Genomic DNA, 18,134 nt, shown 5'->3' with positions numbered 1-18,134 from the left:
TTCATATGTGACAGTGGTTCAGAAAGCAATGGTGATTGAAAGTAGGAGTGACATGTCTCAGAAAGGAAAAGATGGGAAGAAAAGGAAAATAGAAACCTCAGAAGGAGGTCAGCAGCAAGGTAATTTTCAGGGCCGTTTCAACAAAAGGCCAGGATTTCAGGGTAATAGGAATGTGGGATTCAGGAGACCACAATCAGGAAATGGAGGACAAGGCAACCGTTTTCAGAATTCAAATCTGCAGAGGCCCAATCGTCCACCAATGCCATATTGTAAGTTTTGTGGCAGAAAACACTTTGGGGTTTGCAAAGCTAATTCTGTGTGCTACAAGTGCAATATGAAGGGACATCCTGTATATAAGTGCCACAATCATATACCAGAAGTTACATATTTCCGATGCGGGAAGACATGCCATTACGCCAACAACTGTAAAGAGTAAGCTCAGGGTGCAAATGTACCACATATCACAGGACCATCCTCTCAGGGTGTGCCAAGGATTGAGGGGGCACCAACAAAGAATCAGCCAAAGGCCAGGACATTCAATATGACTATACAGGATGTTGTTCAGAGTTCTGACATGGTTGCAGGTATGCTTCCAGTCAACTCCGTAGATGCTAAAGTTTTATTTGATTCTGGAGCTACAAGGTCATTTATTTCTCAAAGTTTTGTCGATAAGCTACATTGCGAAGTTAAGTTGTTAGGACAAACATTAATGATAGAATTAGCTAATAAAGATCAAGTTCCCATCGACCGATTGTGCCCGCGGTGTGACATCGAGATATGAGAGGACATTATTTCTATGCTAACTTAATACCTTTTAAGTTGGGAGAATTTGATGTTGTCTTAGGAATTGATTGGTTGTCAGAGAATAACGCTCAGATTGATTGTAAGAATAGGAAAGTGAGACTTCCGACATCGGATAGTAAGAAAAAGGTCATATTTTGAGGAAATAAGCAAGAGAAGAAGTTCCTAACGATAGCTCAAGTGAAGAAGTTATTGCGTCAGAATTGCGAAGTGTATTTGACCCATGTGGTAGACACCAACAAGGAAGTTCCAGCACTAGAAGCAATTCCGGTTGTCAATGAGTTTCCAGATGTCTTTCCAGACATTCTACCAGGATTACCTCCCGACAGAAAAATTGAGTTTGCAATTGACTTAACACCCGGAACAGAACCCGTTTCTAAAGCTCCGTATCAGATGGCACCAGTGGAGATGAAGGAATTGGCAACTCAGTTACAAGATCTTTTAGAGAAAGGAGTTATAAGACCCAGTGTATCCCCGTGGGGCACACCAGTACTGTTTGTCAAAAAGAAAGATGGAAATATGCGACTCTATATAGACTATCGGGAATTAAATTAGCTGACCATTAAGAACAAGTGATAAGTGGAATTTTATACCACTTAGAACGTCTTATAATGGCTTGAATTGATGTCTTGAAATCAAGTATTTTGTGTATTTGATGCATTTTTCTAGTGTTTGTGCATTTCAGGGTGTTCCTTGTGTTTGTGGGGAGATGTCATCAAGAATAAGCCTTAGTATGTGTTTGGCATTGCAAGTGGGAAGATAGGAGCAGAATGCAGCAGAGAACGGGATTAGAACAGAGCATTTTCCAGTAAGGTGTTGGACGCCCGCTCAGCCTGGCTGGGCGGCCGCTTAGGAAGCTGGGCGCCTACTCAGGATTGATGGGCGGCCGCTCAGGGGCGCGAATTAAAAATCTGATTTTTAGAGTTCTTGTTCTGCTGGACTTCTGACTTCTTAGATGGCTGGGTTTTGTGGGGCTTCTATATAAGTAGTTTTCATAGGAGTTTCACGTGTGTTGAATCATGGTATTAATCGAGGAGCAAGGAGATAAGGAAGAAGACCGTTTTAGCACATCGCAACGAAGAGGAACCATAGTTTCTTGTGATTCTTTTATTCGTTGTAACAGTGGATGCTAGTTTTCTTTACTTTGAACCTATTTACTCTTGTGACGTACTCTAGTTTAATATAAGTAGTTTTATTAATTATTCTCATGTGTTATTATCATGTTTTCATATGAACCAATGGTTACGATGAGTTCAATCATAGGCTAATCGTGATCATGGGGTCGTAACGGATTTGCTATGGAATTCTTTAGTTAGTTTTTTAATACCTTAGTGTGTGATGATTGTATGATATCTAGTATTGGTTGCGCTTATTCGTCTTATGTGCATCGCGAACATATAAGATAGGGTGTTAATCTCTTGTGAAGCGATGGTGGATCTTGAGATTTAGAACTTGCCATGCTAGCATAGGTTCATGTATGTGTATGCATGATTAGTGGGTAACTCTAACCATTTTACTTGCCTTGTGTAATCATAAGGAACAACTTGTGCTTAAATCATTATGTTGTCAAATTCTGTAGACATATAGGGTCTCAACATAATTGATGACTATTCAACTTCTATCTTAATTGTGGATGTTTGGTAGAATGGTACTAGTACAATGAAAGTTGGCTTTTATCAGTTTTGTGTTGTTCGATTAATATCATCACCGTTACATGCTAAGGATAATAACAATGACTATTGAAGGAAGTAGTAATGAAGTTATGATCTCATGTGTGTTTAATATTATTAGTTCAAGTGTCTGTTAAGTGTTTAATTCTCGTAGTTAATTCTAGTTAATAATTAGTTAATCAATTATATGTGTTATTGTCCTAACATTGAGAAGTAACCATACATTGGTGAGTAAGTGTTAATTGAGCATAATTAGTCCGAGTCTCTTTGGGAAGGAACTAGAAAGTATTTTATATTACTTGCGAACGCGTATACTTGCGTGTATTATTAGCGCTTGTTTTCGCCCTAACAAGTTTTTGGTGCCGCTGCCGGGGACTCGGCGTATTTTTTTAGTTTATGTACTTACCATCAGTGGTCATTAGGACTCATTGATTAAGACGTGTTACTTATCGTTTCTGGTTGTGTTTCAGGTACTTTAGCGAGCGTTTATGCAAACACGTTCTCGTACTCGCAAGAGGACTTTTGATACGGCTGAGGAGACAGACTCAGTTCTTGATATTCCGGAGATGATAGATTTTGAAGATTCGGATAAAGAGAGTGAGTATAAAGAACCAGTAATCATGGGTGATCGTATAGTTCCGGCAGATCCAGCTCTTATGGACTTTTCTCGGCCTAAAATTGATGACATTCAGTCAAGCATCCTTCATCCGGCTATTCAGGCTAACAATTTTGAAATCAAGCTGGGCTCTATTCAGATGGTGCAGAGTTCTGTTTCTTTCGGAGGTTCTGCAACTGAAGACCCCAACATGAACATCAGGAATTTTGTCAAGATCTGTAGTACTTTCAAATATAATGGTGTGACTGATGAGGCTATTAGGCTGAGGCTTTTTCCATTCTCTCTGAGGGATAAAGCTAAGGACTGGTTACATTATGAACCAGCTGGGTCCATCACTACTTGGAAAGATCTTGCACAAAAATTTCTGGTAAAGTTCTATCCAATGGCGAAGACTGCAGCTATGAGGAGTGCTCTTACTCAGTTTGCGCAGCAACCAACAGAATCTATGTGCGAAGCTTGGGAGCGCTACAAGGAGATATTGAGAAAGTGTCCATATCATGGTATGCCTGACTGGATGGTGATCACTGGTTTCTATAATGGTTTAGGGGCCTAATCTCGGCCCATGCTCGGTGCAGCAGCTGGAGGCACTTTGTGGGCCAAAAGCTATACTGAGGCTTATAATCTTATTGAAACTATGGCTGCAAATAAGCATCAAAACCCAACTCAAAGGATGATGCCTGGGAAGGTAGCAGGTATTCTGGAAGTTGATGCAGCTACAGCTATTGCAGCGCAGCTCCAAGCGCTGTCTATGAAGGTCGATTCTTTAGCCACCTATGGAGTCAATCAGATAGCTATGGTCTGTGAGCTTTGTGCAGGTTCTCATGCTACGGATCAATGTTCTCTTGTTAATGAATCTGTTCAGTATGTGAACAATTATCAGCGACCGCAGCAGCCTGTTCCAGCTACTTATCATCCTAACAACTGAAATCATCCCAATTTCAGCTGGAGCAATAATCAGAATGCTATTTAGCAACCATATCAGCAAGGCGTAAGTAAACAGTTTAATCTACCCGGATTCCACCAACCACAGCAGTATGCTCAAAGGCAATTATATCCTCAACAATTAGGTGCTGATCCATCTTCTAGTATTGATTTCGAGGAACTCAAGCTATTGTGCAAAAGTCAGGTTATTTCTATCAAGACCTTGGAAAATCAAATCGGTCAAATAGCCAATACAGTGCTCAATCGTCAACCTGGTACACTTCCCAGTGATGCTGAAGTGCTTGACAGGAAGGAAGCTAAAGAGCAAGTCAAGGCTATTACCTTAAGGTCTGAAAAAGTTATTGATGCTGAAAAAGCAAAAGACGGAGAAGCTGAAGTTGGTGATAAAGAAGAAAAGCAAAAGGAGAAAGTGGCGGAATCATGGAAGACTACTGTTGAACACACTCTTCCTGAGGGTAATACATGGGAGAAACAGCTCTATCCTCCACCACCTTTCCCTAAGAGATTGCAACAACAAAAACTGGATAAGCAGTTCGGTAAGTTTCTGGAGTTGTTCAAGAAACTTCACATCAACATACCTTTCGCTGAGGCTCTGGAGCAAATGCCTAGTTATGCAAAATTCATGTAGTATATTCTTTCAAGGAAGGTAAAACTGGATGACCTTGAGACCGTTGCTCTAACGGAAGAGTGCAGTGCTATGCTACAATAGAAATTACCTCCAAAGCATAAAGATCCAGGTAGCTTCACCATTCCTTGCACCATTAGCAAGTTATCTTTTGATAAATGCCTGTGTGATTTGGGAGCAAGCATCAATCTGATGCTGTTGTCTATCTTCAAAAAGTTGAATTTTTCTGATCCAAAGCCCACCTACATGTCTCTACAATTGGCTGATCGTTCTATTACATATCCATGAGGCATAGTGGAGGACGTGTTAGTAAAGGTGGATAAGCTCTTCTTCCCTGCAAACTTTGTCATTTAGGATTTCGAGGAAGATAAGAAGATCCCTATAATCTTGGGAAGACCTTTCTTGGCTACAGGCCGTACCATGATAGATGTGCAGAAAGGTGAACTTACTATGAGGGTGCAGGATCAGGATGTGACATTCAATGTATTCAAAGCGATGAAATTCCCTACAGAAGATGAGGAGTGCTTAAAGGTGGATTTGATTGATTATGCGGTAACTTCAGAACTTAATCATATGCTAATGTTTGACGCATTAGAGAAAGCCTTAGTGGGGGAGTTTGACAGTGATGATGAGGATGGCAATGAGCAACTATAATATCTAAATGCTTCTCCTTGGAGGCGAAAGCTAGACATGTCATTTGAATCTCTTGATACTTCTGATCTCAAGAATGCTGAAGGAAAGCTCAAACCATCTATTGAGGAAGCACCTACTTTAGAGCTTAAACCATTGCCTGAACACTTGAGGTATGCCTTTTTAGGTGATGCATCTACTTTACCTGTTATTATTGCATCTGACCTTTCAGGTAGTGAGGAGGACAAGCTCTTGAGGATTTTGAGAGAATTCAAATCGGCTATTGGATGGACTATAGCAGATATCAAAGGGATCAGCCCTTCGTACCGCATGCATAAAATTCTGCTAGAAGAAGGTAGTAAGCCAACTGTTGAGCAACAATGACGACTTAATCCTATTATGAAAGAAGTGGTGAAGAAAGAAATTCTGAAGTGCCTGGATGCAGGAATCATATATCCTATTTCTGACAGTTCTTGGGTGAGCCTCATGCAATATGTACCTAAGAAAGGAGGTATTACTGTGGTAGCAAATGAGAAGAACGAGCTCATCCCCACTCGAACAGTCACAGGATGGAGGGTATGCATGGATTATAGAAAGTTGAACAAGGCCACGAGAAAGTGTTAGTCCCTTGACAATGTAGCAAGAATTACATAAGGGGGGTTGAATGGAATTCTTGAACCTTTTTCTTGAAATAAAAATTTTCAACTCGATTATTGATATATTTGTTTTGATTAGCACAATGCGGAATATAAACTCAAATGAATCAAAACACAAGTAATTAAAAACAAGAGTCTTTAAAAACTTTTTGGTGGATTTAAACAATTCCACCAGAGATATATATAATATATCGAGGGGACTCTGTGTGCTGAAATGCTCACAGTTGCTTACAAAATAGAACTTCTGAGAATATAGGTAATGCTAAAGATTAAGCTTACAAAGATTTCTCTGTTTTTGTGTTTCTCAACTATCTCAGTTATTTTTCTATTTGCTACTCTCTTGGTTTATATATTACCAAGATTACAAAGTCAAAAAGACTGAACAAATATAAAATCTAACAGTCTTAATCTTTACTGCTTTTCGTCCTCTATTACCCAGTTAATGGGCTTCCACAATGTGTTTGTATCCAACTCGACGGCTGTGTGTCAGCTTTCACTGTTCAACTGATGTTTGAATTCTTGATATGATCATCTGTCGACTTTCAGATCATCCGTCGATGACTTAATTGATCATCCGTCGACTGCTATGTTAAACATCCGTTGATAGTCATTTGATCATCCGTCGAAGGCTTTGTTAATCATCCGTCGGTAGCTATTTTGGCACTTGACTTCATTTCACTTATATAGAATTACAAGACATTGCTTATGTACAATTAATCATCCTATTCTGCATATCTAGTTAAAGTCAACATGACTTATATGTTACTACAGATTCTATACAAAGGTGCATACATCACTGTGCTACAAACTTATTCTTATATAAGCTACTCACTCGATGGATAATAAGTTAATCATCCGTCGGGACTATAATGAGTTATCCGTCGGGACTATAATTCTTATCCGTCGAGTGCTACATTATTTCACTAAGTAAAATCTACTTAGATGTTTTGTTTAAGTGATCATCAAGTACACAACATATTCACAACAATCTCCCCCAATTTATGTCTACTGGAATTGTAGCCATAAATTAAGAGATACTTGATGATAACAAAACATCCTAAACATATATATTTAAGGATAAGTAGATAAAACTGAAAGTGCTTCAATTAAACAAAATGTACAAGGTTTAGCTCACAGTCAGTTCAAGATGCTCCTCTAGCCTGAGCAGGTTTTTCTAGTTTCTTGAAGGTCTGGATCTTCTTCCAAGCTTTCTGTTGTTTTTTTCAATTTGATTCTGGAGCTGCCTGTGGAATTCTAGTTCATCAAATTCTGAGAGATCTAGCATTTCTTGCATCTTCAAGAGAGTCTCATTACTAGAGATACTCAATTGGTCTTCTAGTCTGAAGAATCTTCTCACACCCTTGTCATCCATGAATTCCATCAGCCAGTAGGGCCTTAGATGCACTCTTCTCCCTGTGTATGGGATGATTAGAGTCTTTGGGAGTGCATCTTTAGCTCTAACATTCGTCAGCTCTTCAATCTTCTTCAATACTAGTCTTCTTGCAGTTACATTGAACCCAAAGTTTTTCTTGAAGGATGAATAGACTTTGATCAACACAGCTTAACTTTCTTGAAGTATCCTGTGAAGAGGCCACTGAATCTCCCTTCCTCCTTTGTAATTGAACACCAACCTTTCAGGTAGGTTTTTGTATGCATCAATTGCCCTTACTTCATCCAGTTCCTCCAGATAAAGGTTTAGATATGAGAATTCTTTGATGTCACACAAGTACAAGTAGTCTCCCCTGTTGACCTTGGGTTGAGCTTTAACTACTAACTTGGATTTGAGAGGTGACAACTTCACTTTCTTGACTGCCCTTGAATTTATCCTTTTTGGCTTGGTAAGAAATGGCAAGTTGAAGTCAGGAATTGGTAATTTATCCCACTCTATTGGCTCATCCTTTGGCACAATAGATTCTCCATGTATGTTCCTGTAGGGGTCCATCACCCTTATGTCGTCAAATACCACAGAGGGCTTTGATGCTTGAGTTTTTACTGGTGTGGATTCCTTAGGAAATTGATCTTCCAATTCCTTGTCAACAACATCTAGTTTCCTTTTTGTTCTTCTAGACAATTCCTTCTTTCTTGGGGATTTCTTCTGTTCTTCAATCTTCTTCTTTGATTCAGCAGCTTCAGATGGTTGAGAGGGAATTTGTTGAGAAGAGTTTACAGCCTGTAGCTTGGCCAAGATGACAATCTGCTCTTTCTTTTGTTTAGATTTCTTAGCATCTAGAGCAGCTTGCCTCTTTTCCTTCTTTAATCTTGCTTTCTCTTCTTTCTTTGCTTGAGCAAATTGTGGATGTCCAGCTACCAAACAAATTTCCTTTGCATTTCTGAATATCTTAGCAATTCTCCTTTTTGAGGCTGAATCAGCTGGATCTTTATAGAAGACAATGGATCTTGACAAAAGCTTCTTTTCATCAGGCTTGGGTGTCTCATACACAGTGTCCAAGGGATTCTTCAAAGATGACTTTGGATAATTTGCCCTTGGTTTGAGAATTATTTCAGCCTTTTGTGATTTGATGCAGGAAGATTGTCCTTTCTCCAGATAGTTCATGCACATCTCATTCACACTGATTGGCTTGACATGAGAGTGATGAATGGCTGACTTAACTGGCTCCTTGACTAGTTCAAACTTTTTCTGTATCTCCTCATCAATCTTATCCCAGTTGATCAAACTCAACTTTCCTTTTTCAGCAACTTTCAAATTTGCTGCTGCTGCTTTAATTAGATCTATACCATCTGCAACTGGTGGCTTGGAGATAGTAATTGAAGGTACAATTACTTTGCTGATTTGTACTTGAAGTTTCTCCCCCTCTGTTGGTCCTTTCTCCCCCTTGATTCTCTCTCCCCCTTTTTTTTATCATCAAGTTGAGGAGTTAGGCCTTGTGTTTTAGCCAGTTGCATGAGAAGATTTATCTAAGTCTGTTGATTTTGAAGAAGAATAGCCACTGAATCTTCAATAACTTGAACTCTGTTTTCCAGCTTGGCTAGCTTCTTTTCAGAGTCTGATTCTCTCCTTAATCTTAGTATTAGATCTTGCATGGTACCATATGGCATTACTGAATCCAGCTTTTCAGAGTTATAGGTCTTCAAGTCAGCTATATCTCTTTTCAATTCATCCACACTGAGATTCTGTCTTAAGTGCTGGATCTTCATTAGATGTAGAGAGTCTAGGTGAGCTTGAAGAACAGCCTTGGTACCAGCATCTGAAGTTTCCTGAAGGGCCTGTTGAATAGCTATTACTTGTTTGACCAAAGACACCTCAAATTGTCCTGGTGTAGATTCCTTTGCCTATGCCCATTCAGGTAAACTTAAAGCAGAACTTGGGCCTTCAGCTCCCCCTAAGTTCATGCTTCCATCCAAAGAACCAGAGTCATCATCATTAGAATTTACTCCAAATTCTTCAGATGGCTCTCTAGCTTGAGAAGGCATCCTGTTAACAGCAGCTTTATCTCTTTGAAGAGATTCTGTGGTGTGCACCAAATTCAAAGTCTGCTCTACCTCCACATTGCCCTGAGCAGCCAACAATTGATAGGCTGACACAGGATGAGTAAAAGTGTCAGCATCCAAGGAAATGTTATCAATTTCAGCTTTGTAATGTTGCTGAAATTGGCTTCCCTTTTCAGCATCATCCACAATCATTGACTCACTAGAAATGGCTGGATCCACCCTTATTTCTCCTGTACCTGCCTTTCTCTCATATTCTCTCTTTTGTTGCATCAGGGTCTCACCCTGGCTCCCCACCCTCACACCCTCACCTTCACCTACTAAGGTGGGACTCCTCTCACTCACTTTTTCCAATCCTGAAGAAATGGATTGTTGAGATTCACTCTTTTCCTCTCCTTTTGCCTGGGAGCAACCCAACATCTCACTCAAAGCACTCTCCTCTCTCAGTCCTAAGAGTGATTGTATTACCACTAAATCTTCTGCACTAGAAATAACTGAAGTTTGAAGTTGTGCAGAGACACTCGACGGATAAGTGATATCCATCGGGTGAGTGGTAAAGCTATCCGACGGATAACTGCTGTTAAGCTTATCTGTCGGGATACAATCACTACTCGACGGATGAGCAATATCCATCGAGAGAGTAGAAATGAATGAGGTGGGAAGAGAAACTATTGTTGACTATGTGTTGATTGAAATTATTTGAGGCACAGATGTCTCAATAGTATCTGAAAGAATTGGCAAGTGAGCCAACAAATCATCTAAAAGATGATGCTCACTTGCACTAGATTTTGGCTTCCCCAATAGAGTTAAAGAAGGGGAATCAGGAATTGAAGTGTTTATCATATCCACTTTCAGTGAGTTAGTTGGTGAGTATGGTATTTCAGTGGCTTCTATTATAAGAGATTTTGGCTGTGACTCCACATTTATTGGAGCCACATCAATCTGAATTTGAGAAGGTGCAGGGACTGTGTTTTTAGCACCAGTTTGCACTGTGTGTGCCCTGTGCATCCCCATTTGTTTTGGATTTCTTCTTTCTAGTGTAAGTTTGGGGTGAGCTTGTGTCCCTAACCCTTTTGGCCTGTGCTCTTGGATGAGAGCTTTGTTCAATAGCCACATCCTTTTGGGAGGATGCAGCTAGAAGTGAGCTTTTGTCCTTTTTAAGCACTGCAGTTTGTTGGGAAACTGCAGTGTGGCTAGGCTGGGATTCACTCAACTCTCCAACCTTATCCTTGGGGTTTCTTTGATGTTCACCCCTTCCCTCACCTATCTGACTCTCCTTCACACTCCCCTCTTTGGCTTTGGTAGATTTTTCAACTGGTACCTTTTGAGAGATACCAGAGGGGGTTTTCTTTGTTTTGGATTTGGAAATTGCAGTTGTTTTGGCAGCTTTGGTAGGCAACTATTTGGTCATTATCACAGTTGCCATAGCTATGCCTGAAGTCAAAGGGATAGAGGAGATTGGAATAGTTAAGGGTATGGATGAACTTACCTCACTTACCTGAGGTGTCAACATTACAGGGAAATAGAACATTGGCACATCCCTATGGTGGTTGGCTCTGTTCAAATTTGCAATGATTCTTCTCTCTTGAACCCAACAAGCTAATTTGTTGTTTGGGTTCTCAAGTGCAATTTCTTGACAAAGATGGTTAGCCAATAGCATAATAAATCTAGCATAATATATGTTCTTTCCCCTTTTGGCTAACTCACCTAGTTTAAAACCTAACTCATATATGACAAGGTCACTGAAATTGTAAAATTTGTCTGTAACTAGCATTTATAGCATGTTAAGCATGGAAATGTTTACGGAATCAAAATTACTGATTTTTCCAGAGAAAACTTTAGTTACAAGATCACACATAAAACTCCATTCCTTCCTAAGACCTAATCTCCTAATATCACTTAGCTTATTAGTAGGAAGTGCATAATGCATGAAATTAAGCATATTGATCAAATCAGTGTCAGTGTGTGGTGAAGTTACATTATCATCAGGAATCTTGAAAAATGCTTTTATCACATCACTATTAATACAGAATTCATTACCTTTGATGGTCAGAGTGATAGTTTTGTCAGTAGAGTTGTAAATTGCAGAGATCCACATCTCTTCTACAACTTCACAAAAGATTGTGGGTGATTCAAGCATGGCAAAACTTAACTTGCAGTTCTTCACGAAGTCCATCATCTTGTGATAGTCTTCTGATTGCTGAATGCCCTTGTTTACCAAAGCAGTGAAGTTGTTCTTCTCATAAATGAACCCAGTCTGAGACATAATCTTTACTATAGGTGCCATTGTTAGAGAAGGAAAGCTTGAAGAGAAAGAGGATTTTTGCTTGAGAGAGAATAAAATAAACACAGTTGAATTTGAGAATGATAAAAGAAAATGATTAGAATGAAATAAGCTTTTATACTTTGCTCAAAAACAACGGATAAAAATAATAAAGAGAAATAAATTACCCAATAGAAATTGCCTAAATTAGCCGTTTTAAAAATAAACTGTAAAAATTCCACTCATTATCCGTCGTGTAATGCTTACAAAATGTAAGTATACTCGATGGATAATGTTCAGGGAATTAACATTTAAGATTTAGACACTTCGACGGATGAGGATAAACTGTTATCCGCCGAGTTTTAAAAGATTCCAGAAAAATAATTGATTTTTATTTGCACATTGTATATCGACGGATGACTTAACTCGATGGATAATGGTCATCCGTCGAGATGTAAATTTTGACTTAGTCAAATTTCATTCATGGCTAAAAATCAGTTAAATTTCTGGCTACTTTTCAACTTGCAAAATAACTCAGATAGATTCAAGAGTAATTAAGCATACCTAACTCACTTACCAACCTAGAAAAGGTGGATTCATCCAGTGGCTTGGTAAATATGTCTGCAAGTTGCTTCTCACTTGGAACAAAATGTAACTCTACAGTACCATTCATTACATGTTCCCTTATGAAATGATACTTGATGTCTATGTGCTTTGTCCTTGAATGTTGCACTGGATTTTCAGTGATGGCAATTGCACTTGTGTTATCAAAGAAAATAGGAATCCTCTCAACTTGCAGACCATAGTCTAGCTATTGATTTTTCATCCATAAAATCTGTGCACAGCAACTGCCAGCAGCAATATATTCAGCTTCAGCTGTAGAAGTAGAAACTGAATTTTGCTTTTTACTGAACCAGGACACAAGCTTGTTTCCTAGAAATTGACAAGTTCCTGTTGTGCTTTTTCTGTCAATTCTGTAACCTGCATAGTCTGCATCTGAATAACCAGTTAGATCAAAACCAGAATCTCTAGGATACCAAATTCCAAGTTTTGGTGTTCCCTTGAGATATCTGAAAATTCTCTTAATAGCTATTAAGTGAGACTCTCTAGGATCAGCCTGAAATCTAGCACATAAACATGTAGCAAACATTATATCTGGCCTACTAGCTGTTAAGTACAGAAGTGAGCCAACCATTCCTCTATAGCTTGAAATATCCATAGACCTTTCAGTAGTGTTTAGTTCAAGCTTAGTTGCAGTGGCCATGGGAGTTTTTGCAGATGTGCAATCCATTAGATCAAACTTCTTTAAAAGATAAAAAATATATTTAGTTTGACTAATGAATATTCCATCACTAACTTTCTTAACTTGTAAACCAAGAAAGTAAGTTAGTTCTCCCATCATACTCATTTCATACTTACTTTGCATCAGTTTGGCAAACTTTTTACAAAGTTTCTCATCTGTAGAGCCAAAGATAATATCATCTACATAAATTGGAACAAGTATGCTAGAGCCATTAACATTTCTAAAAAATAAAGTTTTATCTACAGTACCTCTTGTGAAGTGATTTTCTAAAAGGAACTTTGATAAAGTGTCATACCAGGCTCTAGGTGCTTGCTTCAGTCCATAAAGTGCTTTTAGTAGATAATAGACATACTCTGGAAAATTTGGATCTTCAAAGCCAGGAGGTTCACTAACATACACTTCTTCCTCCAAATCTCCATTCAGAAAGGCACTTTTGACATCCATTTGATAGACCTTGAAATTGGCATGGGCTGCATAGGCTAAGAAGATTCTGATGGCTTCAAGTCTTGCAACAGGAGCAAATGTTTCATCAAAATCTATTCCTTCTTGCTGGCAATAGCCTTTAGCAACCAATCTGGCTTTGTTCCTTACTACTATGCCATTTTCATCCATCTTGTTTCTGAATACCCATTTGGTGTCTATTGGATTCTTTCCTTTAGGCTTGGGTACCAGCTTCCAAACTTTATTCCTTTCAAATTGGTTTAGCTCCTCCTGCATAGCTAAAATCCAATCAGGATCTAACAAGGCTTCTTCTACCTTCTTTGGTTCTTCTTTTGACAGAAAGCTGCTGTATAGACATTCTTCTTGAGTTGCTCTCCTGGTTTGAACTCTAGAAGAAACATCACCAATAATCAGTTCAAAGGGGTGATCTTTTGTCCATTTCCTTGGTTGAGGTAGATTAGCTCTAGATGAAGAGACCTCAATGTTGTCTTGATGTGTGATTGAGTTTTGATTGCTAGAAACTCCCCCTGAGTTTGTGGATCTATGATTTGTGAAAGGGGTACTTTCTATAGGTGACCTTCCTTGATTTCCTGCTCCTTTAGATAACTCGACGGATGGTGAATTTTGAGTACCGACGGATGAGGCAGATTGTCTTCCGACAGATAACACAGATTGCCTTCCAACGGATGAAGCATTATGTAACTCGACGGATGTTGAGTTATATGCTTCATTGGTGGTAGATTTGTCTACATTATCCTTAGACACTGTTTCTTGATCACTCTCATCATCACTTTCATCACTGACCATCTCAACATTGTCGAATTTGAGGCTCTCATGGAAATCTCCATCTTTTAGTCCTTCAATCTTTTTATCATCAAACACAACATGTATAGATTCAACAACAATGTTGGTTCTTAGATTGTAGACTCTATATGCTTTACCAACAGCATATCCAACAAAAATTCCTGCATCTGCTTTAGCATCAAACTTCCCATTTTGATCAGTTTGAGTTCTCAGAATATAGCATTTACAGCCAAAGACATAAAGAAAGTTTAGAGTTGGCTTCTTGTTCTTGAACAATTGATAAGGTGTCATGCATCTTGCTTGATTAATCAGAGAGATGTTCTGAGTGTAGCATGCAGTGTTTACAGCTTCAGCCCAGAAATATGTTGGTAATTTTGATTCTTCAAGCATTGTCCTTGCAGCTTCAATAAGAGATCTATTCTTTCTTTCCACTACTCCATTCTTTTGTGGAGTCCTTGCTGCTGAAAACTCATGCAAGATCCCATTTTCCTCACAAAATGCTCTCATGACATAGTTCTTGAACTCAGTTCCATTGCCACTCCTGATTCTTCTAACTTTGAAATCAGGATGATTGTTAACTTGCCTTATGTGATTGATGATGATTTCACTAGCCTCATCTTTAGACTTTAGGAAATATGTCCAAGAGAACTTTGAGAAATCATATACAATTACTAGGAAAAATCTTTTCTTTGAAATTGACAATACATTGGCTGGTCCAAACAAATCCATGTGAAGGAGTTGCAGAGGCTCTTCAATTGCTGAATCAAGTTTCTTCCTGAATGATGCTTTGATCTGCTTCCCTTTTTGGCAGGCATCACACAGTCCATCCTTTGTAAACTCCACTAGAGGAATGCCTCTAACTAGCTATTTCTTTACCAGCTCATTCATGGTCTTGAAGTTTAAATGGGATAGCTTCTTGTGCCATAGCCAACTTTCATCTTGACTTGCTTTACTGAGAAGACAAGTTACAGATTCTGCTTTAGTTGAGTTGAAGTCAGCTAGATACATATTTCCTCTTCTCATACCAGTGAGAACCACTTTGTTGTTTTGATTGTTAATCACAACACATGCTTCTTTGTTGAAGGTTACTGAGTTGCCTTTGTCACAAAGCTGGCTTATACTCAACAGATTGTGTTTGAGACCATCCACTAAGGCAACCTCTTCAATGATGACATTGTCCTTTGAAATCAAGCCATATCCCACAGTATAACCTTTGCTGTCATCTCCAAAAGTGATACTTGGGCCAGCTCTCTCCTTAAACTCTGTGAGCAGGGTAGAATCACCAGTCATGTGTCTTGAACAGCCACTATCCAAGTACCAAAGATTCTTTTTGTTTCCTTGCACACATCAAAATCAAATCAAGTTGATTTTGGTACCCAAGTTTCCTTGGGTCCTGCCTTGTTAGCTTTCTTCTTCTGTTTCTTAGGCCTTATCTCATTTGACTTAGGAATTTTAGATTCTTCCTTAGTCAATTGGGTTGTGCCTTTGAAACCACTAAATGCAACAGAATTATCATGCATGTTATGGCTAACAGGAAATGGCATGCTTGGTGCAAACATGTTATTCCAGTAAGGTATGCTAAATGGCATTTGAGGCATATTGTATGCAGCATAATATGGATTAGGTGCAAATGGCATATTAGCAAACTGTGCATTCATGTTCTGTGTAGGCATAACATTAACAGGCATGGGAGGCATGGCATTTATGTTAGGAAATTGAGGTTGACCAGACATGGGAGTAGGCATGGGAGATTTGCAATTAACAGAAAAATGATTTACACTACCACACTTGACACAGATCTTTCTAGGAGCATATTTATCAGGTGTGTAGTTATTGTGTTTGTTAATCCCTACTTTACCATTCCTATTATTTTTCTTTTTAGTCTCTGTTTTTACCTCTATTTTCTCAAGTCTGTCACTTAACTGTTTGACAGTCATGTGACCAACATTAGCCTTTTTCCCTTTCTTAGCTTGACTTGACTCTCCTGAAACAAAGTTCTTGGAAACAGACCCATACTTATCATTTAGCTTGATTAATTTGGCTTTGCTAATGGGTTTGCTTATAGCCGACGGATGAGGATTTTTATCATTCGACGGATAACACTTTTTGTTATCCGACGGATAGTCCTCATCATCCGTCGAGTCTACATCTGTCAGCAACCCATCTACCAAAATAGGTTCTAGTTTCTCCTTATTCTTTTTCCAGGCTTCATTACAAAAAGACTCAATTCCTTGAACCTTGGTGATTTGAGCATGAACATCTCTGGATGTTTTCCATGCTTTAATCGCCTCTTATTCACGATCGAGCTGCTTCTTCAAAATTTCTTCCTTTTTCAAGGACTCAGTTAATTCCTCCTTGGCAATCCTACACTCAATTTTTAGTTTCTCAAACTCAACAAATTGAGACTCAAGCACATTATTCCTCTCACTTAAAAACAAGTTGTTTTCTTTGATTTTAGCATTTTCCTTAGTGAGAGACTTAAGTGTAACACGCAAATGATACAATTCTGTAGACATGTCATTTATTGCATCATTACACTCAGCTTTAGATAAATGTGCAAGGTTTGTAGTGATTACCTGATTGCTTGAGGAACTTGTCTCTGTTTCATCAGACTTGGCCATAAGGGCTAGATTGACATAGTTGACATCTTCATCTTCATCTAAACCATCAGTTGCCCAGTCATTAGGGACTCGGCATATTTGTTTAGTTTATGTACTTACCATCAGTGGTCATTAGGACTCATTGATTAAGACGTGTTACTTATCATTTTCGGTTGTGTTTCAGGTACTTTAGCGAGCATTTATGCAAACACGTTCTCGTACTCGCAAGAGGACTTTAGATACGGCTGAGGAGACAGACTCAGTTCTTGATATTCCAGAGATGATAGATTTTGAAGATTCGGATAAAGAGAGTGAGCAGAAAGAACCAGTAATCATGGGTGATCGTATAGTTCCGGCAGATCCAGCTCTTATGGACTTTTCTTGGCCTAAATTTAATGACATTCAGTCAAGCATCCTTCATCTGGCTATTCTGGATAACAATTTTGAAATCAAGCCGGGCACTATTCAGATGGTACAGAGTTCTGTTTCTTTCGGAGGTGCTGCAACTGAAGACCCCAACATGCACATCAGGAATTTTGTCGAGATCTGTAGTACTTTCAAATATAATGGTATGACTGATGAGGCTATTAAGCTGAGGCTTTTCCCATTCACTCTGAGGGATAAAGCTAAGGACTGGTTACATTCTGAACCAGCTGGGTCCATCACTACTTGGAAAGATCTTGCACAAAAGTTTCTGGTAAAGTTCTATCCAATGGCGAAGACTGAAGCTATGAGGAGTGCTCTTACTCAGTTTGCGCAGCAACCAACAGAATCTATGTGCGAAGCTTGGGAGCGCTACAAGGAGATGTTGAGAAAGTGTCCACATCATGGTATGCCTGACTGGATGGTGATCACTGGTTTCTATAATGGTTTGGGGGCCCAATATCGGCCCATGCTCGATGCAGCAGCTGGAGGCGCTTTGTGGGCCAAAAGCTATACTGAGGCTTATAATCTTGTTGAAACCATGGTTGCAAATGAGAATCAAAACCCAACTCAAAGGATGATGCCTGGGAAGGTAGCAGGTATTCTAGAAGTTGATGCAGCTACAGCTATTGCAGCGCAGCTCCAAGCGCTGTCTATGAAGGTCGATTCTTTAGCCACTTATGGAGTCAATCAGATAGCTATGGTCTGTGAGCTTTGTGCAGGTTCTCATGCTACGGATCAGTGTTCTCTTGTTAATGAATCTGTTCAGTATATGAACAATTATCAGCGACCGCAGCAGCCTGTGCCAACTACTTATCATCCTAACAACTGAAATCATCCCAATTTCAGCTGGAGCAATACTCAGAATGCTATTCAGCAACCATATCAGCAAGGCGTAAGTAAACAGTTTAAT

At 39.1% G+C, this 18,134-nt stretch overlaps 1 non-coding gene across 1 annotated transcript; it reads right to left on the bottom strand.

Annotated features, from left to right (window-relative positions):
• Positions 1-17,523: 17,523 nt before the first annotated feature.
• On the bottom strand, positions 17,524-17,632 carry LOC141669710 (small nucleolar RNA R71). Its single transcript, XR_012553977.1, has one exon. It is a non-coding gene; the product is annotated as a small nucleolar RNA R71 (small nucleolar RNA).
• Positions 17,633-18,134: the final 502 nt, after the last annotated feature.

Source organism: Apium graveolens, chromosome 6 (genome assembly GCF_009905375.1).
Source record: "Apium graveolens cultivar Ventura chromosome 6, ASM990537v1, whole genome shotgun sequence".
Classification (NCBI taxonomy): domain Eukaryota; kingdom Viridiplantae; phylum Streptophyta; class Magnoliopsida; order Apiales; family Apiaceae; genus Apium; species Apium graveolens.
This window is presented reverse-complemented; position numbering and strand designations above follow the sequence as displayed.